Here is a 27,875-nt window from a genome sequence, read left to right as displayed (position 1 = left end):
TGTTTTAGCTAGCGGCTTTTCTAACCTGCTTCAGTTTCTTCTGCTTTTCAGCTTTTTTTTAACAAAACAGTTTAACTTTACCTTTAAATTTTATATTTTAGATCAATTCAGCTATGTTTTATCAACTTCAGCAAATTTATTTCAGCTTTTTTAACTAAACATTTAACTTTACCTTTAACTGTTTTGATATTTTCAGCTGTTTTATCAACTTTAGCAAATTAATTTCAGCTTTTTAAGTAACATTCAGCTGTTTTATCTTTTTCTTCATATGTTTATCTCTGTTAAAACACTTCCTGTTTCTCTTCATCAACTTTCAGCAGTTCTTCATGAATCGAATAATTATACAATTATCAATTATATCCATATAGCTTCCCAATTATTGGAAAATCATTTCAACAAATTTCAATTAAATTTTATTTGTATAGCAACATATCACAAATCATTGTAACACCCCACAAATATCCTGCTGTTACAGTGTTTAAGGTTTTAAGAACTTACAAAATATAACATGTATACAGAATTATATAGAAAACCCAACAACCTCAACTAAGCAAACACTAGGTGACAGTGGAGAAGATAAACTCCCTTTAGAGGAAGAAACCTCCAGTAGAACCAGGCTCAGAGTGGGCGGCCATCTGCCTTGACCAGTTGATAAATTCCTTTGACCTAATTATTTTTCAGTAATATCTGTAATAATTTATTTATTTACATGTTAACATAACCTTGCAAATCTTTAAAAATAATATTTGAAAAGCCAAAATCCACAGTGTATTTCTTATTATATAACAGTTTATAAAGAAAGCCTGAATAATGTATTGTTAAATGTTTAAAGGGTTATTTAGTTGATTTCCATGAAGCAACTGATGTGACTAGTTTTCCCTGTTTGTCTGTTTCTTTTATCATTTAAAAGAAGACAGATATGGGATAAAATAAAACAAAGAAAAACTCATTGTCATAGAATGCACAATACATACAAATTATTTGTACTGTAATCAATGAAAATCATCTGGTGTAAATTTTGTCCTTAGATCACTGTATACTTTGGATCACTGCTGAAGCAGATTCTTATATCGTAAGTCCAAAGTCCAACTTTCAACACAGTTCACATTTCAAGTGGCAGTTTCCAATCGTCTGCTTAATGTCTGACGTAGTGTAGCTGAAGCCTGAAACAGAAAGGGGAATTAGAAACTTCACTTCTGCCATCCCTGTATATGTAAATGCTAACATGCAATTCCTGCAATGTTTTTGTTAGTGTTCTAAGTCGAACAGGTCTGGTAAGCAGAGAAGAATACAGATGATACCTTTAAAAGATGTTTAGGAGGAGCTTGATGCTGCACAGAGAAGTTCCTGTTAGTCTCAAATGACTGAGAGATGACTGATCACTGGTCAGAGATGTTAGTTAGACCCCACTGAGCTGTTTATAAAGTGACTGTTGTCCACATTGTGATGTGTAGGTAAGAAGATGGAGCTGATCCTGGAAAAAAAAAAAAAGTAATATGTTTTATATTGTAAGTAAAAGGAAATAAATGCATTACAACTTACAAACGTATTACAAAACGTACGTAAAAATTAGAAAATATGTGATGTATAAAGAATAAAAGTTGAGGAAACAACACTCTGAATGCTTGTATTGTGATTAAGTTAAGCACACATCATTATGCAGCACCTTGAACCCTGCTGCAGAGAAGTTTCCAGTGTTGACCAGGAGACATTTAGGAAACTCCTGAGAATCTTCAGTGCAAAGTGGAAGAAGATCTGAGGGAAAAATTTAATTGAATGACACTGACATAGTGTTGGGTATAATAAGAAATCCCAAAAAAATACACAACACAGTCATCAGAACTGTCTATTTTACACAAATTATTAGATAAATAAAAACACTCAAGGTGCTGAGAAGTAAACCCTGACCTTATAGTAGCATCTTATGTTGTATAGAAGACATAGCATGGCTGGAAGAACATACTGGTTATCATCCCAGACGAGTAAGGAAGGTGAGGTAAAGGCTGGTAGGAATCATCTCATCCTCTGCTCTGAAGAATTAAAGGGACCAGCAGGTGGTACAACGTTCCTCTGTGTGGTCCACAAGAGTCTGTTTTTTTGATTGACTGCTAACATGGTGCTGCAGTGTGGTCTATTGCAGTGAGATCTCGTCTTGGTTATTGTGTTATTGATCCTCACAGAGCTGGAGCCAGCGATGCAAAGGGTGCAAATGTCGTCACATAGGACACAGGAGAGCTACGTCTCCTCTCCAAGAAATTAAAACTAAAAATAAATTATAGTATCTGGACAGATACAGTCTATTGGGGACAGGAGGTGGGACAGGAATGTGGAGTATCAGCTGATAGGTATCAGTAAAAAAATTACATGAAGAACTGGCATTTTTGTCAGTAAACAAATGAAACTTATAGTTTGTCACTTTGTGCTATAAGAATGGAAAAATAATATAAAAAGTAAATAGGTTAGAATTGTCACATATCTAATGAAACCTAAATTTCTAACTTAAACTCTCAATGGTCCATTATAAAACATTTAACAAATACAATAAAATAAATCTAAAACACAAAAATAACATTAGCATACATTTGAAATGGTATTTGTTTTAAAAAACATAGAAACCAAATAATAAAAAAATAAACCATTCAGACATCACCAGTCAGTGTTTCTTCATCGAAATCTACCACTATAAAAAAATAAATGTATAAATTACTTGTATTTGTATTTTCTAATACCTTTATACTGTAAGGCAGGACTGAACAATATGTTTTAAGTTAGCATCAATAGCACTAGATAAATGCTCTATGTTCAAATGAGGGACTGTAACTAACAGATGTCTCCACATCCTTCTTTTAAACCATCTTTTAATTGTTTTTTTGAATAAAATGTGTGTAATGTCTAAGACAAGTCGTATTATGTTTGTAATGGCACCATTTAAAATCTTTCTTCCCTAAAAACATGGTAGTGACAAATCAGATTTTACTGATACATAGTGACTGATTGTTCTGGTGCAGTATTGTTCAGTCCTACCTTCAAAGTGTTTGCACATCATGGTTAGACTTGGACTAAAACCCCATTAGTTCATATCTACAAGTTTCAGCAGCCATGAACTGTCAGTCATATAAAGATCAACATGGGACAGGATTTCTCATTCAAATCATTATATATGATGCTATAAACAGTTTAGAGTCTGTTTTGAAGAAACCAGTTGGTTTTACTATTTGAAATCTGTACAACTTATGACTGCTGTGCTATACAGGAGGCTACTGGAGGGTTTAGATTAGCCCAAGGCTGAACACACAAATGTGAAAAGACTTTCACCTACCGAACTGATACCCACTGTAATTATTTAAACTAGATTTAAAACTCTACTTTGCCACTCTACTTTTTGAAATCATCATCTTCTTAGAAAGAATTATTTAATTTGCATGGAACAAGTTGATTCCTCTGTTTTTTTTTATTTTATTTTGCAAACTAGATGCATAGAAACTTAATCTTAATCCGTAGGTTTAAGAATAGAAATGCCAAAACTTTGGCAATATAGTGTATTAGTTAGTATGTAGAAAACAGATAATAAGGAAGGAAATGATAATTATGAAAAAGAAAAGAGTGGGGTATCAGCTGGTAGGTATCAGAACGTATGTGTTACACCAAGAACACATACGTTCTGATGTATCTGATTTAAAAGTCTGCTGGCAGCTGTGTACAGCAGCTACTAACACATGTTTGGCCTGTGCATTTACCAACCCAGACCCAGACCCACCCTGATAAATGCACAGGCCAAGACATGGCGAATGTGTGACCCATAGAAAGATAGATCAGAAAAAATGTGAACGAGAATATTACCGGTAATCAATAACCCTGATAAATACTTACCAAACCAAGTTTTCATTCTGTTCACTAAATATAACAATATGTTGTACAACTCGATGATTAGACTAAGACTTAAAGTTTTACTATAATGTGGCACCTAAAAATGTAACATGATAATCGTTACCTAACCCTTACCTGACCTTTAAACACAACAGTAACACTAATAATCAGTTATATGTTGTTGGAGCTGCCAGAACAGAGAACGCTGTAGTTAATATTCTTTAAGGAAGAAAGAATTGTAACTGGTCAGTTGTTCAGTCCAACAGTGAATTCAAGTTTTTCAGGTGTTAGGGGATCCTCTGGTCCACCCTCCCGCCCTCACAGCCTCAGTGAGACTGGAGCCTGGCAAAGTGTTGAAGCCAGGCTGTACAGAGGACCCCCTAGTTTGTTTTAGACTTGATTACACTGCTGTATCTGTAACTTCTATCTTTCAACCCAAAGTAACTGGTTCATGATATTATTGGTAAATATTCTTACATAAGTTTTAGGAAAGACAAAAGTATTGTTAATATAAAACTGTTTTTAGCATGATTGAATCAACTTCATCATTTTCTGTTAGTCTCTATGTCATCGTTGTACTGGTATTAATACTCCATGTAATGCAGTACTTTTACATAACGTTCTAGTAAATCACATATGTTTTCTGTAAAACTCACCTGACCTTTTCATGAGGACAGCACACAGAACATAGGATCATGATAACTGTAGTAAGTTCTCAGGACACCACAGTGACGATACTGGCCTGGTTGTGAGATGAAAATGAGGTCCAGCAGTGTGTTCTTCTCTGTGGTAGCAGCAGTGATGACCTGTTCATATCCTCTGGACCTGAACATCTCCAGTATCGGCTTGCTAGCATGAGACAAAAGATTCTCATTGAAATCACCACAGACAATAATAGGATGACAGTCCATGATCTCAAGAGCCTCCAGAAGACTTCCTAGGTTAGATAAGAAGGATGGTAAGCTGTAGTCAGGAGGTCTGTAGACAGCAGCAACCAGTGCAGGCAGTGGAGCTTCAACCTTTAAAGCCACAAACTCAAGGTCAGTCACATTATGTACATACTGTTTCTCATGCACTTGAATGTGGTCCTTTACATAAACAGCAACTCCACCTCCACCTCTGTTTGCCATGTTTGGAAACCGTGTGTAGGACAGGTGCCTGTTCCTTTTGAACATGTTGTAGCCGTCTAGATGGAGACTCTCTGCAACAAAGGAACCCTGTAGATGAGTTTCTGTGAGACACAAGACATCTGCAAGACACAACTCATGATGGTGTTTTATGTCTGTGATATGAGATGCTAGCCCTTCTGTGTTATGGTGAACAATGGTCAGAGTGTCATGTCTGCTCAGTGTGGGGCTTATCTGAAGAAGAGGCATCATTTCATCCAAGCTCACTTGTCTCATGGTTTCCAGGGCAGCAGTGATTTCTGGGTTGGCATAGATTTTCCTCTCGTCCATGTCCAGTAGATGTAGTCCAGTGAGAGACGTCACCCTGCTGAGAGCAACATAAGCCATGCCAGCTTCAAAGATGTGCTTCAGTGACACTACAGCTGATGTTGTGGTCATACCCTGAACCTTGTGAATTGTACATGCAAATGCCAGCTTGATGGGGAACTGTCTCCGTACAACTCCTTTCTGCTTCAGATTCTCCTCAGCTCTGTCTATGTACACAAGGTCGTCTGCGGCTGCTCTAGTAGGACAATTCCTTCTAGCTGATTTTTCATTCATCTGTAATCCAAGCTTAGTGACATGTGAGTTTGTTCCAGAGGTTACAACCCTGACAAGAGTGGCAAACGAACCGTTCACTAAACCCTGAGAAACATCGAGGTTCCTAGTGAGCATAACACGAGCACCCTCAGCAACTTGTAGTGTGTCTGATAACTCGTTCTTACCTCCTTTCAGTGGTGTGGTCTGGAGAGACATTCTACCAGTCTGTGGGTCCTTTTTGTAATCCTCTGCATCAATGGTAACAGTGTGAGTGTGGAGCAGAGACAGTGTGGCTGTGTTGTGTTTGTCTACCTGTTTGTTTGTTGCAAAAATGTGCAGGACGTCAGTGGGACAAAGACTCGGTTCAGTGACAGCCTGGGACAACAAGGTTCTGTCTTCATCTGACAACTCCTCCGACTTTTCCTTCACACGGATCCTGTTCAGCATGTCCGCAAAGGCCATGTCGTCCTTCTGACGCATAATCTCAGTGAGAGTGATCATTTGGAAGTGTTCCTGCCACAGGTCGATCTGCGATGGGTCGTGGACACACAGAGGTTTGGACTGTCTCACTGGTGGAAGCTGATAAAAGTCTCCAACGGCTAAAACAGACATTCCTCCAAATGGTCTGTAACTGCCTTTGATCTGCTTGAGTCTGGCATCAACATAGGCAAAAAGAGGTTTAGACACCATGGACACTTCATCAATGACAATGATCTCAGCATTTAACAGGTCTGCTCTGACTTCGTCCAGCTGGTTACCCAGTCCTTGAAATGGAGGTTTCAGGCTTCTCGGCAGTTTGAGCAGTGAGTGCAGTGTTGTACCTGATATGTTGAAGGCTGCAGTTCCAGTGAAGGACGTCAACAGGACAGTGGGACCTGACATGTCAGCCTCGTCACAGTGTCTCGGCAGTCTGCTCAGTATCTTAGAGGCCTCTGAATGGATGCATTTGATGAGGTGAGACTTTCCAGTTCCAGCACCACCATTGATGTAGAAGAAGAACTGCTCTGGATTCAGACCACACACACGTTTTATGCACCAGTCTCTGACTCTATAGAAGACACAGGCCTGTTTCTGGTTCAGATTCTGATACATTTGCCGTAGCACAGTGGGATCGATAGCAGGGGGTTCTCTCATGGCTCGGACTTCTGTTGCGACATTAGCCTGACGACTGTAGTCTGGAACGTTCTCCTGTTCTCTTTCATCCTGTTTCTCTCTTGTTCCAGTTCATCATTACACTCCAACCTCACAAGTTCCGACTCAGGTGCCAGATTACACCATTCGTCAATCACACCTCTGTTCTGTTCATACTCTTCAATGGCTTCTTCAATCTCTTTACTGTTCTTCTCATATTTGTTCTTGTTTCGTTTGACGATGGCCTTGACAGTCTCAGGATGTTCAGAGTATGGCAGTCGTACACAGCCACTGTTGTGGAAGGACTCATATGTGGGTAAGTAAGGTCTTTTCAGCTCCAGGTCTGATCGATGTGGAAGGTACAGCTTTAGTAATGCTCCATAGAATTTCTCAGGATGTTTTTTCTCTGATGGACGGTAAAATCTGATGACAGCAGGCTTATCATGTTTTCTCATTTGAACTAACCCCATCTCGTTCAGCAGTGGCAAAACGTCTTTGCTTTTGTTCTGTTGCCCATAGACAAACCTGCATGTAGCTGCAAAGTCAGCCAAGCACATCACCTCAAACTCTGGAGTTTCTGGTCTGCACTTGTATTTGTCATTCAGAGTGGTCATCCACACATTCTCACTTTCTGGTGTCGTGTCCTCTAACTGTGAAATGGGATGACTCATTTTCACTGCGTTGTCATCAGTCGGTATGAAGACGAAACCACGGGAACACTTTTTCATGTTGATGCCACATGCACGAGCCACACACTCCTGAGCGCTGATCTCTCTCTTTTTTGAATATGCCTGCATGACTGCCCTCATTTCATCACATTCGTTGACACTTTCTGTGTTGGAGTTCTGAATGACTGTTTTCAGGTACTCAGACAGTCCACTCTCGTTCTTACACATGTATGAACACAGGTACACCACAACACTTCCAGGGTTTAAGATGTACGACAGATCTAAGTTTCCATCCCAGGCTTCCAGCAGATGTGGATTATATGCGTTTACCCAGCAGTCCTTTGGATCACGCTTCAGTATCACTTTGCTGGATTTCATCACCAAACACAGACATCGTTCGTACTCTGTGAGTGTTAAATCACATCGAGTGAGGAGCTGCTCTAAACTCAGGGAGGCGACTTCAGGTTCATTCAGTAGTCTGTTCAACGGTCTGAGTTTGTTCTTTGCTTCATCCAGTGCCACTGACTCATCTCCTCTTTCTTTTGGTCTTACAATCATCGTCCTGTTGGCTGGTGGCTTGGGAAACCCAAAACGACAATCAGCTCCGATGTATTTGAAACAGGACCTTGAGTGGTTTCTGCTGTGTACCTGCACTTCTGTGACTTTCTTGTACAGTTCTGGTTGTGTGCGTTGGTCAGGAAGCTGAGCCGTCATGTACTTGGACACAAAATTACACACTGTTATATCATCATCTTTTTCAAACACAGGTGCACCTTCTACCCACAGAAGACAGTGTATATGAGGGGAACCACGATTCTGAAACTCAAGTCTTATGAAATGATCCACGACTCTCCCAAGGACAGCGTTTGATAAGATCAAATCTCTGAACAAGGCTTCAACACGTTTATCAAACATGCGCATCACTGTGACAGGGTTGCTTCTCAGTATGTCTGTTTTTTCTGTCCAGCTCAGCTCATCAAAGTTGACTTCTTCACCCTGCTGATGTTTTATTGCCTCAATCACTTCAGGCCAACGCATTTCTGCTGCTGAGAATGTGCAAAAGAACGTAGGAGTTCCCAACTGTCTGATCATGGCAAAAAGGTCTTTGGTTGTTTTCTCCCAGTATGCTGGTGTTCCTCTGAGTGGCTGCATGAATCTGATAGCATCTTTGTTCCTTACCAGTTTCTCAACCTCTCGTTTATCTCGTAACATTCTAGATGTTATTCTGCGTCCATCTCTGGTCACAGGTTTTCCTTTGCGTAACTGTATGGTCATGCTGGAAGTAGCCAAGTGGATTTCAGTCACAAACTGTGCAAAAAACAAATAGTTTGTGTCTCTGGCAAAGCGTTCATCAATACAGAAAAGCCTTGATTTAAAATATTTGCTTGGTGTTAATTTTATGGGTCTTTTTGCATCCAGAGTGTTCTGACCAGTAGGAAACTGAACGGGGAAAGCCATGGCCTCCAGATTAGGTGTTTTAAAGAAGCTCACTGGATTGTTTCTTTCTGCTGGAGCAACAGAGTAGATCCCTTCACTGAAGCATAAAATCTCCTCAGCAACATCAGGCGGCTGCAGACATGATTCTAAAGCCAGACCTCCATTAGGCATGTCACCTTCCTGTTCTGTGTCAACGCTCTGCTCCTCAGGTTGATCATCGTTATGTGGCAGCAAGTCAGTGTGTTGTTGCTCATGTTCAGAATCATTTTCTTGTAGTGCACTATTTTCACACCTCTCTATTTGCATGAGATCATCTTCCCCATATTCAGCATCATCCATTTTTTCACACTCACCACCACCATCATCATCATCATCATCTGGAAGTGTTGGATCACATAACTCAGGATCATCTCTAATAACTATGTCCTCATACTCTGGATGAATGTTTTTGAGTTTAAGCAGAGCCTGCACAAGTTTAGACCAGGTTACAGTCTGGAACATCTGATGACCTTTGTAACACAAGCGTCTCTTCAGTTTCACTCTCAGGACCTGGGACTCACTTCTTACTCTGGGTAAAGCATCAACTGTTTCCTGGACCTCAGATGGGACACATACAACATTACCGTGTATTGCTCTCTGTCTGCCTTTGGGAAGAGGAACAATCTTAGCGAATGGGATGCACTTTGCAATGAGATGTCTCTCCAGTATGTTCAGATCAGACAGTTCAGCTGGAATCTCAGCAAGCTCCAAGTTATTGGCTACAGCAAGGTGTGGCATGGCTCCTTTTTTAAGATGGTTATGACATGTGTGACAAATCCACTCTTTCTTTCTCTCATCAGGCACCTTACACTGTTGTTCATTTGTGCAGACATCATTACAAACGTGAACATACTTTCCCGTAAGGCAAGTTGAAACCATATCTTCATTTTTAGTGTACGCTGATCTTTTACACAGTTGTACTTGGTTTGGAAATGACGCCTTATGACAGACAGTGCACACATAAGTGGGACCGGCCTTTATTTGAGATCTGAAAACAGCTGTGGCCTCTTGGATCAAACTGTTGTCAAACTGTGGACGTGTAGGAATATTAAAGCGTCTGTATTTCCTTTTTACTTTCATTGCACATCTCATGTTGTGCATAATCCTGAATGCAAGATTGTTTCTATACCTGTTCCTCATCAGTTGTTTCATGAGTTCTCTGTGTCGAATCCTGAATGCTTGGTCATGTTGATAATGCTGAGTCATATATGATCGCTGCCTTCGTCTAAAGTCAGCATTGTCTCTGTATCGTTCAGTTACATAGCGTTTTTGTTTCTGCCTAAAACCAACATCACCTCTGTATCGTTCAGTTATATAGCGTTTTTGTTTCTGCATAAAATCAGCATCATGTCTGTATCGCTCTGTCATATACTGTTTAGTATACTGATTTTGTCTCTGCCTAAAACCAACGTCACCTCTGTATCGCTCAGTTATATAGCGTTTTTGTTTCTGCATAAAATCTGCATCATGTCTATATCGCTCTGTCATATACTGTTTAGTGTACTGATTTTGTTTCTGCCTATAAGCAACATCACCTCTGTATCGCTCAGTTATATAGTGTTTTTGTTTCTGCCTAAAACCAACATCATCTCTGTACTGGGTTTTTCTGTTCATTTTTTCTTTTGTCTTAATTCAGGATCGTTTTGATATTTCCTGCTGACGTAGGATTTTTTCTTTGCCCTGTACGTTTCATCTGAAGCATACCTTTCATTTTCTTTCCTTTTTTGCTTCTCTTTTCTTTGTGGTAGTTTTTCTGAGAGCATCTGTCTTCTTTTAAACCTCTTCCTTCTGCTTTTACTAAGTTTTGACAGCTTACAAGAGGATTTGTGGAGATCACCAGTATTTGTCTTTGCAGTAGACGAGCTTGACTCACTGTCATGTGATGTAACAGATGTGGTGTGACTGGGCATCTCAGGGTTGGTGTTTTCACAAAGACCAGTGGTGGTAGAGTTTGACTTAGTAGTAGCATCATCCAATGGAGCAGGAGTCACAGCTGTGTGAGGTGTAGGTCTGCTTTCAGTCTGTTGGATAGCATCATTCAGGGTGTAAAAGTTCACCGGCTTCAGTTCATAGGTACAGGAGGACTGTGTGCCCAAAATGTGGTGACATCTGGTGAGCCTGTCAATCATATCACTGAGATGTGTGAATGTGACCATTACAGCGGTACCAGTACTGTTCGATCCCAGAGGTAGAGGCAAACCTGAGGCTGTTCTCGAGTGAGGATCAAAAAACCCGTACTTGTTTGATCTGGTTCTGAACACTGCGATACATAACCCTGTCATCAGCAGCAATGCGTACTCCACATCTGATAACAAACAGCTCAAACCTGCTTCAAGGTCAAGGAAACTGTCCACAGCTCCAGGTAAAGGTCCTCCAAATGTGCCGTAGCGAGAATGTTGTGTCATGTCTACATGATACACATGTCTGCGTGCAGAAGCTTCATCAGGGAGCTCATCAGTTGCCAGATGTATATTAGCAGGAAACCTTTTTCTGGCCTCTTTATACATCACATCACCTTTATCCAAGACAAGGTCAAGATCTGCTCTGGTCAGGTTTTCATCCTCATGAAGGAATGCTAGAAAGGTCAGCGAGTTACAGGTACACTGGCTGTTTCTGGAGCTACCGTACCTCATAGAAGCCTGGCTGCGGGATGCACGTACACGTGTTTCAGAAGGCTGATCTTCCAGGTTTACACTGTGTGCATGACGAGGTCCAGCTACACATGCAGGGTCACTGTGGTTTCCTCTCTTTTCCTTTGGTACATGTAGAACACTTTCTCCTCTGTCATTTACCTGGTGTGTGTTAGAAGGTCCAGCTACACATACAGCATCACTCTGACGTCCTCTGGTCACAGTATCATCATACGAACCTCTTGACACAGCTTTCTCATCATGTACACCTGCCTCTTGTACACTTACAGAACCAGGACATTCAGCTTCTTCACGTGTTGCTGCACAGTCAGACTCCTTCAGCTTCTTCCACTGCAGTTTTACAGCCTGAGACTTCTTACTCTTCCTCGGCATCGTGTTTCAAATTCACAAATATAAAACAATACAACTGGTCTTACTGACTTCAGTAGAGCTGAGATTCACTTTTTAAAGCCTGCGTTTAAGTTGAAAGTTCTGTTACTATGGGATTTAAAACTATCCAATTTACTTAAATCAATATGGGTAATAAGCTTTTAAAGAGCTCACAAATTTAAAAGTCTTTAATTTAGTGAATTGAGAATGAAAAAAATTTAAATATGAATCACACAAATGAATGAATGAAGTCCAACTGTGTTGATAATAGTTTTCACTAATCCTCAGAACAATAGTCTATTATCAGTAGTGGATCCTTTACTTGCTATGACCTGTGCTCAACTCTTTGCACTTACCAGCAGAATAACCTTTATACTATTCTAGTCTCACTTCACTGTTAACAGTTTATGTTCAGTCACAGCTGTGACACTGATGAGATGAGAGCTTCTGGAGCAGCTTCCACCACTTGATGACGACACTCAGGAGTCAGGAAGTCAGGAAACAGTCACTTCCAATCAATACAGCTCCTGCTGCAACTGTTGTTTTATTTGTGTTTTTAACACAACAGGTGAACTTTTCCAACAGTTATACAGATATTTGCTTCAATACAGACCTGGGTACAAACCTGGAGAAGTGAGGAACACTCGACAGCAGTAAGACTCAGGAACAGCTACAGGTGCTCTGTGTTTTTCAGTCCTGTTCAATGATGTAACTATGGCTGCGTTTTATCAGTAATAAAAGTTTAAATTTAGCTGAGCAATTGGAGATCAATGACAAATAAGAAAAAAAATAGCAAATATATATTCAAATAATTTTAAAGAGATTTTATCTTACTTAATGATTTAAATCAATAAATTCCAATTTTCAATTAGCAATGAAAATTTTACTGTAAAAATTTATTTAGCCAATGGAAAAGATGATATGACCTGAGACCAATAAAATAGGGCAGAATATAGTAATCAATATGATAAGATATGAAAATAAGGCAGCGAATATGGTTCCTGAAAAAGACACTGCAGTGAATATGGTTCCTGAAAAAGACAATGCTGTGAATATAATTCTTGTAAACACAATGCTTTGAAAATATTTCTTGTATAGACAATGCTTTGAAAATATTTCTTGTATAGACAATGCTTTGAAAATATTTCTTGTATAGACAATGCTTTGAAAATATTTCTTGTATAGACAATGCTTTGAAAATAGTTCTTGTATAGACAATGCTTTGAAAATAGTATGTTCTTGAAATATTGTTCTTGAAAATATAGGGGCCTCAAAGGGCTTTAGGGGCCTCGAAGGGCATAGGGGCCACGAAGGGCAAAGACAGAGTTCATGGCTATAGAGTAGAGGGATAGACAGACAGAGGGGTTGCTGGAACTGCACAGCACCTGCAAGAAAAAAAGAAGAAGAAAGAAATCAGTAGGAAAATAAACATGTACAATGTCAATCTTTATTCAAAGTCTAGGCTTTGAATAATTTGATATGACAATATTTAAGCAATCATCTCATACTCATGTGCATTTCCTATTGTGGTGTGAAACAAAACTTTTTTCATAAATCAAACATTTTGCTGCTCAATCCTTTTAATACTTACGGTTATCATGGTGGATAATTTACTGTATGTAATGAAAATTGATACTGGATGGAGAAATCATTCTAGATTGCAATCAAGAACAAAACTGTGTGCTGCTTGTAACAGTGTGAGTTTGTATTAACTTACGATCAGAGTTGGCCTGGAGTCCACGGGAGCAGGCTACAAGGAGATATATGAGGAAGGGAGAAAGAGTTGTGTTTAGGTTCATTTCAGAAATGAACATAAATTCTCTACATGTCAGGATGGATAACTGATAAAGACTGGTTATTACTGGAGTAATACCTGTATTAATATTCTTTATCAAGAACCAAACTGTGCGCCATTTGTGTAATGAAAATTGATACTGGATGGAGAGATCATTCTAGATTGCAATCAAGAACAAAACTGTGTGCTGCTTGTAACAGTGTGAGTTTGTATTAACTTACGGTCAGAGTTGGCCTGGAGTCCACGGGAGCAGGCTACAAGGAGATATATGAGGAAGGGAGAAAGAGTTGTGTTTAGGTTCATTTCAGAAATGAACATAAATTCTCTACATGTCAGGATGGATAACTGATAAAGACTGGTTATTACTGGAGTAATACCTGTATTAATATTCTGTATCAAGAACCAAACTGTGCACTATTTGTGTGTTAACTTACAGTCAGTTATTCTGGAGTCACTAACACAGTGATGCACCGGCAAACCGAGGAAGGGAGAGAGAGCTGTGTTTAGATTCATTTCAGAAACTTAATATAAATCATCTCTACATTTATTAAACTCTGATTTATTACAAAGTCACATAAAACACAGATGTGCATTAAAACATGTCTCTGTGTCATGTGCTAGTTCTCATTTTGTTGTCTGCTATGCTCAGTTAGCAAGTTAATTACAAATTAACACCTTAAACAGTCACAGTTTATTTCTGTACTTACCAACAATTGTGCACACACCAAATGCTTTGTCTAAAAGAGGAAACAATATTTCAGGTCTATGTACAGTAACTACTTTAAAAGCACTAGATATAGAAATATGGACACTACACAGATATCTCAGTCTTTGTACAGAGAGTTTCCACTGCATAGCAACAGTTGGAAGGTGGCGGGAAAAATGTGGACCGCTGATTGGTCAGAGAGAAGCGTCTCTATCGCTGATTGGTCAGAGAGAAGCGTCTCTAACGCTGATTGGTCAGAGAGAAGTCTGTCTCTAACGCTCCGAGCCCTGAAGAAGTCTCCATTAACTCAACTTTAGTGAAAATAAACTTGTCTCTTTACTTTGATAAATAACCACTTAGAATTAAAACCAGTTCCAGTTCCTACGACACTGAATGAACAGAGAGTCAAGTCAAGTAGAGCCCTGTAACGTTGAGCTGCTACTTACTATGCAGTGGGAAAATGCTCTTGAGCTATTGAGCTGACAGAAACAGTTGAAACTTACAGAACCTTTTACAACTCTTTTCATTTGTTCATTTCATAGTAAAAGCTTAAACGGCTCTCAGTTGAAAAATTAAAAAATTAAGTAGTCTCACCCGCTAACATGTCTTTATACTAGCATTAGCAATAGTCGTTAGCTGTTCGCTAGCCGCTACCAGTTAGCGCTAGCCCGTTAGAAAGCTACCTAGCTAGCGTTAACTTATTGACAATTACGCCTTTAAGATAATACTCACTGACGTGGACTTTTGTGATTTGATTTATGTTCGATTATGTTTAACTTTCATACTTATGTTTAAAAAACTTAAAAACCATTAATGTCTGAGAAGAGAATCAGTATCGACTACTTACCGGCAAAGACAACAAAGGAATGAACGGCGGTTTTCGCGCGAAGCTGAGGAAAATACATGTGGAGTTCAGGGGCACTCGGAAATTCCGGCGTTTGACAAAGTCCAGTTTTTAGGCAATTCAAGGAAAAAAAAAAAAAACATTATAAAGTGAATTTTAACATCCAAAACACGACACGAATTGATGCTTGTGGCTCAGTGGGTTAATTTTATAGTAATTAAATACATATGCTGTTGTAGGTTTATGTCTTATTAATATTTTATTTTTATTCTTGATTATATTTTATTTTATATATATATATATAGATAGATAGATAGATAGATAGATAGATAGATAGATAGATAGATAGATAGATAGATAGATAGATAGATAGATATAGTGACTGACGGACTGAGTGTGACACACACTCAGTTGTCTAGTGGGGGGTTGGGGGGACGGGGCATTAACTCCTGTTGATGGGCAGAATAAGAAGTTGTGTTGTCCAGTTGTGTTATTGTCACTGTGCTGTGTAGAATTAGAGTTGATGTGAGACCAAGAATTTATTTGAAGTTAATCAGAATCTGTTCTTTATGGTCTTGATGAGCCAACTTATGCAAACGTTTGCTTCACCTGTGTTGGTTGCATTACTGGACCGACCTGGAGTTGTGTCCTGTGACCACAATTTTCAGTCCTCAAATATAAAATTCACACTAGTGGTTCATTAAAGTCTTGGCTCCCAGGTGGTTCACTTTTTATGACGATACCTATCTCTTACAGTCTCTTTGCCAACCTGCTTCAGTTTCTTCTACATACTTTCAGCTATTTTTACCTAATCTAATCTCAACTTTACCTGTAACTGGAATATTTTACTGTTTAGATAAATTCAGCTATGTTTTATTAACTTCAGCAAATCTATTTCAGCTTTTTTCAGTTAACATTCAGCTGTTTTAGCTTCTTCTTCATATGTTTATCTCTGTTAAAACACTTCCTGTTTCTCTTCAGCTAATTTCAGCAGCGTTTTAAAACGTTTCAGCCTTTATCTAAATTACTGTTTAGATAAACTTCAGCAAATCTATTTAAGCTCTTTTTAACTTAACATTTAACTTTACCTTTAACTGTTTAGACAAATTCAGCTATGTATTATCAACTTCAGCAAATCGATTTTAGCTCTTTTTAACTAAACATTTAACTTTACCTTTAACTGTTTACATAAATTCAGTTATGTTTTATCAACTTCAGCAAATTTATTTCAGCTTTTTTAAGTTAACATTTAGCTGTTTTATCTTCTTCTTCATATGTTTAGCTCTGTTAAAACACTTCCTGTTTCTCTACAGCTAATTTCAGGGGTTTTTTAAAACGTTTCAGTCTTTATCTAAATTACTGTTTAAATAAATTCAGCTATGTTTTATCAACTTTAGCAAATCGATTTCAGCTTTTTTTAACTAAACATTTAACTTTAAATTTAAATGTTTAGATATATTCAGCTATGCTTGATCAACTTTAGCAAATTTATTTCAGCTTTTTTAACTAAACATTTAACTTTAAATTTAAATGTTTAGATAAATTCAGCTATGTTTTATCAACTTTAGCAAATTTATTTCAGCTTTTTTAACTAAACATTTAACTTTACCTTTAACTGTTTAGATATATTCAGCTATGTTTGATCAACTTTAGCAAATTTATTTCAGCTTTTTTAACTAAACATTTAACTTTAAATTTAAATGTTTAGATAAATTCAGCTATGTTTTATTAACTTCAACAAATCTATTTCAGCTTTTTAACTAAACATTTAACTTTAAATTTAACTGTTTAGATAAATTCAGCTATGTTTAATTAACTTCAGTAAATCGTTTTCAGCTGTTTTAAGTTAACATTCAGCTGTTTTATCTTCTTCTTCATATGTTTATCTCTGTTAAAACACTTCCTGTTTCTCTTCAGCTAATTTCAGCAGCGTTTTAAAACGTTTCAGTCTTTATCTAAATTACTGTTTAGATATCTTCAGCTATGTTTTATCAACTTCAGCAAATTTATTTCAGCTTTTTTAACTAAACATTTAACTTTACCTTTAACTGTTTAGATAAATTCAGCTATCTTTAATTAACTTCAAATTTATTTCAGCTTTTTTAACTAAACATTTAACTTTACCTTTAACTGTTTAGATAAATTCAGCAATGTTTTATCAACTTCAACAAATTTATTTCAGCTTTTTTAACTAAACATTTAACTTTACCTTTAACTGTTTAGATAAATTCAGCTATCTTTAATTAACTTCAAATTTATTTCAGCTTTTTTAAGTTAACATTCAGCTGTTTTATCTTCTTCTTCATATGTTTATCTCTGTTAAAACACTTCCTGTTTCTCTTCATCAACTTTCAGCAGTTCTTCATGAATCGATTCAGCGTTTCAGCATTCACAGTGCATTTTCTTCAGGAAATGCTTTATCTAGTTGTAATTGTTTTCTGGATGTGAATTGACAGCCAGTTCAGGGGATCAGCAGTCTGATACTAGAGTGCGAAGCCAATGATTTTTTGACAGGTGCAATATACGAGCACACACACACACACACACACACACACACACACACACACACACACACACACACACACACAAACACACACACACACACACACACACACACACACACACACACACAGCATGCAGAATACTTTAATCTCTTCTGTTATTTAACAATGACAATAACCGGTCTTTGTCAGCATTTGTCATTATAAAGGCAGTGCTTTGATTTTCTCCATGCTCAGTCTTGCTTGGAAAGTGTTTATGACCGTTACCTGGATACTGTAGTACTAATCTCCCCTTTCCCCTCATCTCTTCTCCCCCTTGGTGCTGAGGTCTCACATTACAGAGGCTGACGTCGCCTCATTCTCAGCATTTGCCTGTTGCATTAATACTCACATAGCGCATGCCCTGGGCGAAGGTCACAACACATCCGCGCTACAGGAAACGTCTGGGATAGTCTCACATATTTTGAGCAGAATGGGATCTAACCTAGTCCTGAGTTGTTCCTGAAAGGTCATCCCCACCGGAGCGATTCATGTACCTATCCTGAGAAAGTGGCTTAGACTTCAAGATGTGGCATTACATGAAGCTCTGTGCATGCATTTTTAGGTACCTTATGATGCACATATCTAAAGCAAAGTTTGTGAAAAAGAAGTGGCTTCAAGAACAAGAAACAGTACTCCGTTTGCCACCAGTTTGTTGCAGTGAAAGCCTCAGGCAGCAGAGTAGGGATATAGAGTGACTCCTGCCACTATTCCTGACACCGCGGTGGAACATTCTTGTCAATGGGATTGACTGAGTGAGGTTTGCTCAGTATAGAAGCTGATCTTGGCTCTGCTAAAAGGATTAGAGTGGTTGCACCTATACGGTGCACACTGGGCATCCTTTGACGGTTGCTAGCTATCTATGTCAAGCTGTCTTGTTACCTTTTGTCCTTGCCAGTTTAGACTTGCAATGTGCTAAGCAAATGAGCTCTAGATTTAGCTAACTCTGTGCTTCTTTGCCTCTTTACTTTCTCCTTGTTCACCATTCAATCATGACTTGTTGCCCCGTCAACAATCCCCAGCCCTCTTACTGGTGCCACTTTGCAGTTTGATGGCCACTTCAAAGACGACCGACACACACCACAGATATAAGAACAACTTATTCATCTAACTGCTACTTGACTGGAGAGCCAAGCAGGTTAAAGACAGGATGCTCTTTACTGTGATGTAATACTGACACGATAAGTCTCTCTAGTTGTAGAAAGCGGGATTAAAAATAAAAACACATTTGCACAGTTGTGCAAGTAGTAGCAGAAATACTCCATGTTTGTTAAATAAAACCAACCCTGTTGGGAATTTTTGCAACATTACATAAAAAGGGCAGTCCCTTCATATCTCTGTAAGATCTTATTAACATTAAGTGTCTTGTCTGTAGCTGCTCACACAGAACCCTTCATCTTTAGCCTGTGTCTGTGTGTGCTTGTCAGTGTTTTTGCTGTTTACCACCGCTGTTTTCTGTTTAGCATTATTATGTGTGGGTGCCATACAAGAGTCCTCTTTGTCCCCAGTAGAAATCTCCCGCCAACAGATTAGAAACCGATTTAATGCTTAATCAGTTGCTCTAGTTCAGCCCCACCACCACTGACTTCTTCGGCGTCATGACACACACACACACACACACACACACACACACACACACACACATACACTCACACATACACATTTCTGCCCCTCCTCCCACACACGAGCAAGTGACAGCCAGTGGAGTTTGCTGGTGGAGCCATCTGGCCCTCAATCTGGGCTTGCAGTACCACCAACAGGCCTTTCACTCCCTCTGTCACAGTAACACATAAGGTCACACATCCCAGCACAAACAATAGATGCTGAATCACAGATTTTTAACCAGTTAAATTAACAAAAAACAATTATTTCATAGTTTTAAAAGCTAATTTATGTCCTCCGTCAATCTGATCTGCTTTTTAGATTGTATTTTGGATTTAAGGTGGTTACTGTGTCTGCAGAAAATGTTTGTATATGTAATCCTTGAATGAATCTCCCCTAAATGGTTTTGTGATTTTCAGCAGCTTTTGTTCTGTGGCCACAAATATGTACACATCATGTATTGATAATGACAGCCATGCGACAATATGGAAACTCCCACACTTTCCAAACCAGTCAGAAATATATTTTTGAACTAAACAAAATTCCTACTAAAACCCTCTGTTTTATACTAATTATGTTCACATCAGCATGATAACAGGATGCAAAGGAACAAGTGCAAGCAGTGAGATGTCAGTAATTTGGTGATGGGAGTGTTCAGCAAAGATACATTTTATGGCACTAGACGCACTTTGTAACACATTTCATGAACATGTTTATGGGCTGAGTGGACTGAAATGTTTCTGATTTATACCTTTTTCTACATGGCGCCTGTTTCTTAAGTTGTTATTTCATATGTAGTCGTCCTTTCACACAAACACACAGCAGGAGATTGTGTCAGACGGCTCTCACCTACCGGAAATACTCTGTAACGCCTAGCTAGAGTGAGCAAGAGGCGGTACATGATGCGAAAGGTATTCTCTTTTTGGTTGTATTCTTGTGGTTTTATGTGAGTTGCACGATAGAAACACCCGTCAACTGGCTTACTGTGAATTTGCTATTACGGAGCTGGCATCTGTTGAATGTCTGGTCCAACTGATTTGGGCATTTGTGTTCTCGCATACAGCTCCTTAGGGTCATGTTTAGATAAGTTCAGGGTTGCAGTGAAACAGATGCAGAGAACAGCTATAGAGAACCCTGAAGTGGAACCTGTGTTGCAGTAGCATCAATACATGCTTCCTTCTTTAGTATTTTGAAATGTTTGATGGGAAGATTTATATTTGTGTAGACAAACGTATATGTGGCTGTTTTCTAGTGGCAAGCAAAGCAAGATGTGTCCTTGATGCATAATTGTTTGTTTTATTTAAGTGAATGGTGTATGTGGCACACACACACACTAGAAGAACAATTATTAAGAAGAGTGACTGTTACATAGTTCCTCTAAAGGGTTACTCATCAGTCAGCTTGGAATTTACCCCAGATTAAGAAAATACTGACAAACAAACACAGGGCACAGATTCGTCAGCACTGCGGCCTTGGGGTATCAGCCCCCCTGGACAAACATGGGAGGAAAACATTCCAGTGAATAATGAGGTGAGCTGCTCCACGCTGTGGGGAGAGGGGCGGAGAGCTAAATGGACTTTTCTTCAGCTCATCTGGCCCAGGTCCTTATTACATAACTGGGTTTTGTTGCATAGAGAACAGAAAAACAGAGAAGCACGGGCTGTTGTAGCTGCAAAGAGCCTCTCATGTCAGCAGCTAAAGGAGATGCTTTCGTGGGTAAACAGTCAGTACTGAAAGGATTCTTTGATCCAAGTTGATGTTTGGGTGATGGGCTCCTATGTACGACGCTTGTCAATACAACACGCATGCCTGGCTTCATGCTACCACGCCGAAAGTGAGGCCCAGAACTATTCTCCTCTAGGTGACGTTAGCGCTCTCTTGGAAGACGGCATTCTTCTCCGCTAAGCTAATACAGGACATTATTGTTCAGTCACACCTGCCCCGCCCTATATAAATCCCATGTCTGACTGTATGTCTGCAGCAGGTCACATGAACTCTCTTGAACCCTACCCAGAACCTCTGTTCTGGCTGACAGCTAACTGGCTAACAGCAGCTATGCAACATAAAAATAATTTTTCAACCAAGTCCATCTCTTGAGGCTGTCATTTTATCTGTTTTTGCTGATTTCACTGTGAATACACATTCTTATCTCACTCTTGGCTCCCGGTACCCCCATTCCTTCAGAGGACACTGACCCCTCAGCAACTAATCTGGTCCTATTCTCGCCCCTGTTCCCAGCTGCTTATGTCATATTATTCATATCCTCATCTTTGTGTTTCAGTGCTTCAGGGAGAACACACACACACTCAAACACTCAAACACTCACACACACACACACACACACACACACACACACACACACACACACACACACACACATATATATACATAGTGATTATTGTTGAAATGGTCTACGAACATAAATCAGACCTACATCCTCTCCAAGATGCTGCAGAGGAACGCCTTTCCCTGCAGCAATAAGAAATCAGCTGACTGACATGTCAATAAATTTATTCTCCCATAAAGCACAAAAAAAGCTGTGTGATCCTGTCCAGGAAGTCCTTTGGGGTTTTCTCATGCCATAAAATTTTTGTTTTTCCCTTGCCACATCACAGCTCAGTTGTATCGTGACACACTGGCTTGTTTGCAAAACCAGGATCTTAACTATATGACTGTGGTTAATCGGAGCTTTTAGAGTCCTTACATCCAAACACCAGCGTGGTTCTTTTGATGAGATGCACCATGATGTCACTTAGTTTCTGGGCGTGTGTGTGTCAACGTCTCAATTGATGAATTCTCTGTGGCTATACTTGGAGGTCTGATGAAGTGCAGCGAAGGGTGCCTGCAAATGGGGGAGTTGAGAAGACACACCCATTGGCAGGGAAATGTGGGATGAAAGGAAATGAGGAACGGAGGAGGGGAGGACCAGACATGTAGTCCTGTATGTGCTCCAGGTCAGGCCATGTGGACAAGGGAGAAATGGTGTTTTCCCAAGGACCATCATTCCTTGTCAGACACTACGGACATCCACAATGACCCAGTGAACAGTTGCCTTAAGATTGCCTCTCTTTTTCTGTCTGTTTCTCTCATTTTCACTCTCACCACTCTCTCTATTGCTGGATCATAATAGCGGTATAATTTACAGCTCTTGGTCAGCCCGGAGCTCAGTATGTGTGAGTGTTGTTTAAAGGGCGTGTCCCATAGCCCTCATCAGTGTTGGCTCCAGTGCAGAGCGCCTCTCTACATAACCAATACCAGATCTGTCCTATAACAAATCTGTTACAGTCCACTGAATGCCTTCATAATAACGCAATGGCTTTAGTAATGTACAAAATGTCTTTTAGTGTATGAATGTCTACTTTTATGTAAAGTTAAATAAGAGATCATCACAGTCCTTGGTTATAAGAGAAAAGAAGCACTGTCCAACTACAAGTCTGTCTATTATTAAGTAAACAATTACTTGTTTAATCTACAAAATAGCAAAAGAAAATGCAGATTAATATTTTCCAGAACCAAAGGTGAAGCCTTCAAATTACTTATTTTATCCAGATAACAATAAAAAATTATATATAGATATATTTATACTTTATACTTTACTTCAGCATTGATCAGAAAACAGTACTTTTCCGTCAGTTCACTAATCAAGCTAATGTTTTAGCACTATACAAAGAATGAAAGGCACAGCCTGTAGGGTTGAGACAGTCCTGCATGTTTAGCCAGGCCTTCCTCTGCAGATCTACAGTGATATGTGACGACTCTCAATAATTACACTTCATTATTGAGGAAAAAGCTCTTGTTGTGGTAGCAGTGCTGAGCAGCATATTGTAGCTAGAACCCATTTACAGTTGCTGCTTGTGAAAGAGGTAAACATGACATTGTCGAACATGGCAAAGGGATTTGTGTTGGCGTGAATATTTCATATTCCATGACGTTGGAAAGAGTATTTTTAGAGTTTGCCAGCATCTCTCCAGTCTCTTATGAATTTTAAATAGCAGTTCCTGAATATTTCACCAGTTGACCAGAATAGTCTCTAGATGCAAGAGCTGGATGCAATAGATGATGCTTTGTATTGTCTTTGTGCATACAGTTTGGTAAGCTTTGTTCTAACGAGTCAGTACCATTATCCTACCACAGCTGAGTGCGTCATGTGACTATTTGGTACAATTATGATTGAGTGATTGTGCCTGAGATAAAAGTTAGGCTAGTTTAGTTAGTGCAAGATTGATAATAACTGAAACTTCAGATGTGCTGCCACAGGCACATGTAGCAGTGTGAGAACATGTTGGTCATCCAGTATAGAGATGGCCGTCATGTTGCAGACAAAAACACCTTCCAAAAAATTGGGGATTTTATTAAACCCAGGACTGACGTTATATTTGTAGAATCTTTACACCCCTAACAAACATGTTAATGAACCAGGTTTGGTTACACTGAACACCACAGAGCCATGTGCATCCATCTGGCTGAACGTTGTTCACCCTCTGTGTGTGTTGTCACCAGTTACACCGTAATTATGCACCTCCAGTGCAGAGCGGACCCTCCACCCTCAGCCTTCCTCTGACTCTACAGCAGTCCAACCTCAGACCTCAGCCAAGGGAATTCCAAGATCAACTTACACCGCTGCTATATGGGCTCTTTATAAAACACACGTTGGCTAACGGCTGTGTCACAGTTTGTTAAAGGAGCCATTCAGGGATCTGGAAAGGCTGAGTGATTAGTTTACATTCAGGGTGGACAGGTTAGTCTATAAGTCCTATTGTCACATTTTAGGAGCCTCACGATTTAAATCAAGGTGTTTGTCCGTGTGTTTCAGTCTCTGATTGATGACGTCTATGTAAATTTTTCCAGGCTGGCCGGTTTATGGTGTTAGAAGTGTAGTTCTGGATAGATTCACTCTAATGTAGGGTGAATCCAGCTTCACTGGAGGTTCACCTAATCCTGTAGAACCGCACACACACTCAAATCCTGTGTCTGATGTGTTAAATATGTGTTAAATCAGACCCTTTTATAACCAGTCTACTCTTACAGGTTAATCCCCTGGTCATTCTCACAACACCTGCTACTGTGGTTCAGAACACTGCTTAATGATGTTATGAATATATTTACTAATCAGTAAATTGTTGTTAGATTTACTGTTTATTTACTATCAATTCATCAGTTAATTTTCTTATAAGTAAAGATGGAACTAGTGAATGATTTGCAGAAATGTTAGGTAATTGTGTAGCCAATACTACTGTTGTAGTCTTGTAGCTTATCACTAAAGCAAGTTTGAGAATCAAGATCAGATAAAGCATGTTGACCTAGAGACTGACCTGGACACGGGTTTATCTCACATCACTGTCAGTGTGACAGGAGTATAGCTGTGTCTTCATTAGCACTTTCTAATGATCTGAGGCTATTTCCCATCTCACCTCTCTATAAACATTCAGTTTCTCCCGGAGGAAAACTGTCAGAGCGAGAAAGAGAGATGCAATAATTAAACATCAGCAGGCAGAGTTTTTTTTTTTCCAAGAGTGTTTGAGTTGGGTAGGGCAGGACTGTCCTCAGAAACATATTTGCTCCATTCTTCCCACTTTTAGAGAGCAGCTGCTGAGGAGTGAATGAGCATGGTACTGAATGCTTGATTGGCAGAGGCATTTGTCTGAAGGTGTCTAGGGACCTCTGGAGACAATTGTCTAGATCAAGCAGGGCTCCTTCATCAGGGAGCTCGCTAATACACTGAGCTCAAGCAAAACCCCCTGTGGCCGGGGAGCTTTTGTCTTCCCCCGTTAGGTTTCTGGTGAGTGTCCAACCCATGACCTCTTCTTGGTGCAGCCTCTGCTCCGTTGTGAAGGAAATTCCCTATATTTTTTCTTCCAGACATTTGAAGCTGTCGTGTATTTCTCCTCTGCTCCACACAGATGGTCTCCATAGCAAACGGAGGATTTTGGTACTTGTTGTTGCCAGTGGAAGAGAAGTATTACACTGGCTCTTAAATATGTCGTGGGCATGACTCACACAGAGTTAAACTGGTAGCTTTTGGATTTGTTGTGTGAAATTGTGTTATGTTTGAGTTGGATACTTCTTAAAATGAAAGCTGTGGCCAACCTGCTCCTCATGACAAAAGCATGCCTAAGAAAAAGCTGTTATTTTATTGCTGTAGGATTTTAATACTGGCAGCTTTAACAATGATGACTTATTTTTATTAGGTTAGGAACATTAAAATTGAGTGCGAATGTGTATAGTGATATCCATCACTATCAAGTTGCACATCTTTAGTTTAATGAACAGCTGATGAACATTTGTATTTCATTTGAAGAGTTTTAAGCAAACTTGGGTAATCTTTTAAAGATGTCTCTTTGGACTGTGGGAATTTAAACAGACATCTTCCACTATAGACAAAATGATTAAGATAAAACAATTGCCACATTATTTGATAAAAATAATCTGTGAAGTTGAAGTCCCACTTACTCTATACAAATAATTAGTCATGTAATTTTTATTTGAACCAACCAAATGGAGGAGGTTGTTTTTAAGCTTGTTTCAGATTTTCTAGATTTCTTTTACTGCTAAACAGCTTCTCCCACTCACTTTCTTTTTCCTTATTTACTGTCTGAGATTCTCCCTTTGCCCACGGGCTTTGTATGCGAACTTCCAAAACACTAAATATACTGGCAGATGAGAGTGCAGTAAAATTATATTACAGCCCCTCATATGCAGTACCTGACTCGACCATTGCCTCTCATTCACTCAGATTGAGGCCCTTAACTGCCTTAAAACAAGATCAACCTGCTCTAGTGTTTGCCTGATCAGTTCTGGGCAGGCTACTATTTTCCTGGGGTAGTGGTGGGGTTTATACCCCTTGGTAATCCCTGGGGGCTGCATGAAGAAGGGCTTTATAGATGTGCAGTGGTGTGGGTGCATAGTAGGAGCAGTCTGTTCCCTGGCCCTCATTAGCCAGTCCTTTGTTACAGTAAGCCATACCTCGCGGAGCCCAGATGCAGCATGTTCAGATTAGATCTTACACCCGCCAGGAGTCCTGAAAAGCCACCCCCAAATCAAGCCTAAGCAAGACTTTCTCTTTTCTTCTGACACCATGTATCACACACACACATTCACAGCCACAGAAACATGAAGTCGGTCACACACAAGGACCAACTGGAGACTTCAGAATTACTTATTGTAGTTTTCAGGGCCCTATCGAGGCCTTGTGTCTTTAATCCCCATCCAGAGATCCTGTCAGCTGCTTACAGACCACAGGCCTTTTTTTCTTTTGTTACACAAATCAGAGCTGCAGATAATCATCTAATAAATTCTGGACTTTAAGCTTTGAATGGATTAAAACGAAACTGCATCATGAAGCAACCTGGTTTTCATTGTCTTGTGTTCTGCAGAAATGTAAACATCTGAAATGAGTTTCACAACTTGGGGAACACGACTTTGGCTGTTAGCTTTTGGATTTTTCTGTGGGTGAGCTGTGAGTGTTTTCTTTAAAAGTAAATGTAAAAGACTGAATTGTGCTTCTTTAAGCTTTCCAAATCCACAAACTGGACATGTGTCTGTTGGTATTTCAGCGCACCACTAATGTGATTTTTGCTTAAAGCCTCATGAGTGGTCTTTAAAACCCCACACCACTCTCTGAAAAGCTTGTCAATTTCTCCATCCTTGTCTTTATTTCACCACAGCCAAAGTCTGGGTGTTGTCTTTGGCCCTGCATGTGATGTTGCGTGAAGCCACAAGGCTGCTTGCAGAATTATTACCAGGGTTACTCCAAGACCAAACTGCACTGTGTTATGCCCAGCCACTAATGGTGACAAGACAGCAACAAGAGGAGCAACCAGCAAACCCTGTCTGTTATTGATAGTACCACCTTCCACACCCACTGGTAGAATTTCACAGGAGCCTGTGGCCACGCTCAAGTGGATTTTATCAGCTGGGCCACACTTGAATTTTTGGTTATTGCTGCTTTTCTTGGATGAACAGCAATACCTACAACTTGCACCTCTATCTAATCTCATAAAGTTCTTCAAAACATTTTCTTTGGTTGGTGTTAAATAGCTGTGGTCAGTTTATTGTGTGTTTGGATGTGGCCATCCTCACATGAATTCATTCATACTTTTATTCGTGATAAATCAAAGTGAACACATTTTTCATTTTTGGATTTTTCCCATTTTATCAAGGGTCAGTTAATCGAAAAGCAGTAAAAAAATAGGCCAACCAACAGTCAATTAATCAACTAATTATTAAAGCACAGAAACTAACACAAAATAGAGTATTATTAACTAAGAGAAAGAAAAAACAGTTGTGGTCTTGTCACATTTCTGTAAACAAAAGGTCTTGTTTTCTGTATTCACAGATATTGCATTAACATGCCACAGTGTGACTGCTCTGATTGCTTCACTTTTCAACTATAAAACCTGAGGTGACCTAAATGAGCCTAAAAGTAGTATCAGTTTTGCAGAGACAATAAAACCATGATCTATGTGCCCACTTTTTAATTTCAGCCAAACCACAAACACACACACATAACTTTGTCCTTTT

At 39.3% G+C, this 27,875-nt stretch overlaps 1 protein-coding gene and 1 long non-coding RNA gene across 3 annotated transcripts in view; one reads left to right on the top strand and one right to left on the bottom strand.

Moving 5' to 3' along the window:
* LOC113163140 (rho GTPase-activating protein 21) overlaps window positions 1–27,875 on the top strand; it is an 89,448-nt gene that overhangs the window by 18,367 nt on the left and 43,206 nt on the right. The window lies entirely within an intron of this gene.
* On the bottom strand, window positions 12,120–15,382 carry LOC113163142. Of its 2 annotated transcripts, XR_003298876.2 has the most exons (5): window positions 14,371–15,382; window positions 14,098–14,117; window positions 13,885–13,917; window positions 13,586–13,618; window positions 12,120–13,253 (listed from the first exon to the last, which is right to left on the bottom strand). It is a non-coding gene; the product is annotated as an uncharacterized LOC113163142 (long non-coding RNA). The 2 variants fall into 2 exon arrangements; XR_004463407.1 differs by having other exon boundaries at window positions 14,098–15,382.

This window comes from Anabas testudineus, chromosome 2 (assembly GCF_900324465.2).
Source record: "Anabas testudineus chromosome 2, fAnaTes1.2, whole genome shotgun sequence".
In the NCBI taxonomy this organism is placed as follows: Eukaryota; Metazoa; Chordata; class Actinopteri; order Anabantiformes; family Anabantidae; genus Anabas; species Anabas testudineus.
This window is presented reverse-complemented; position numbering and strand designations above follow the sequence as displayed.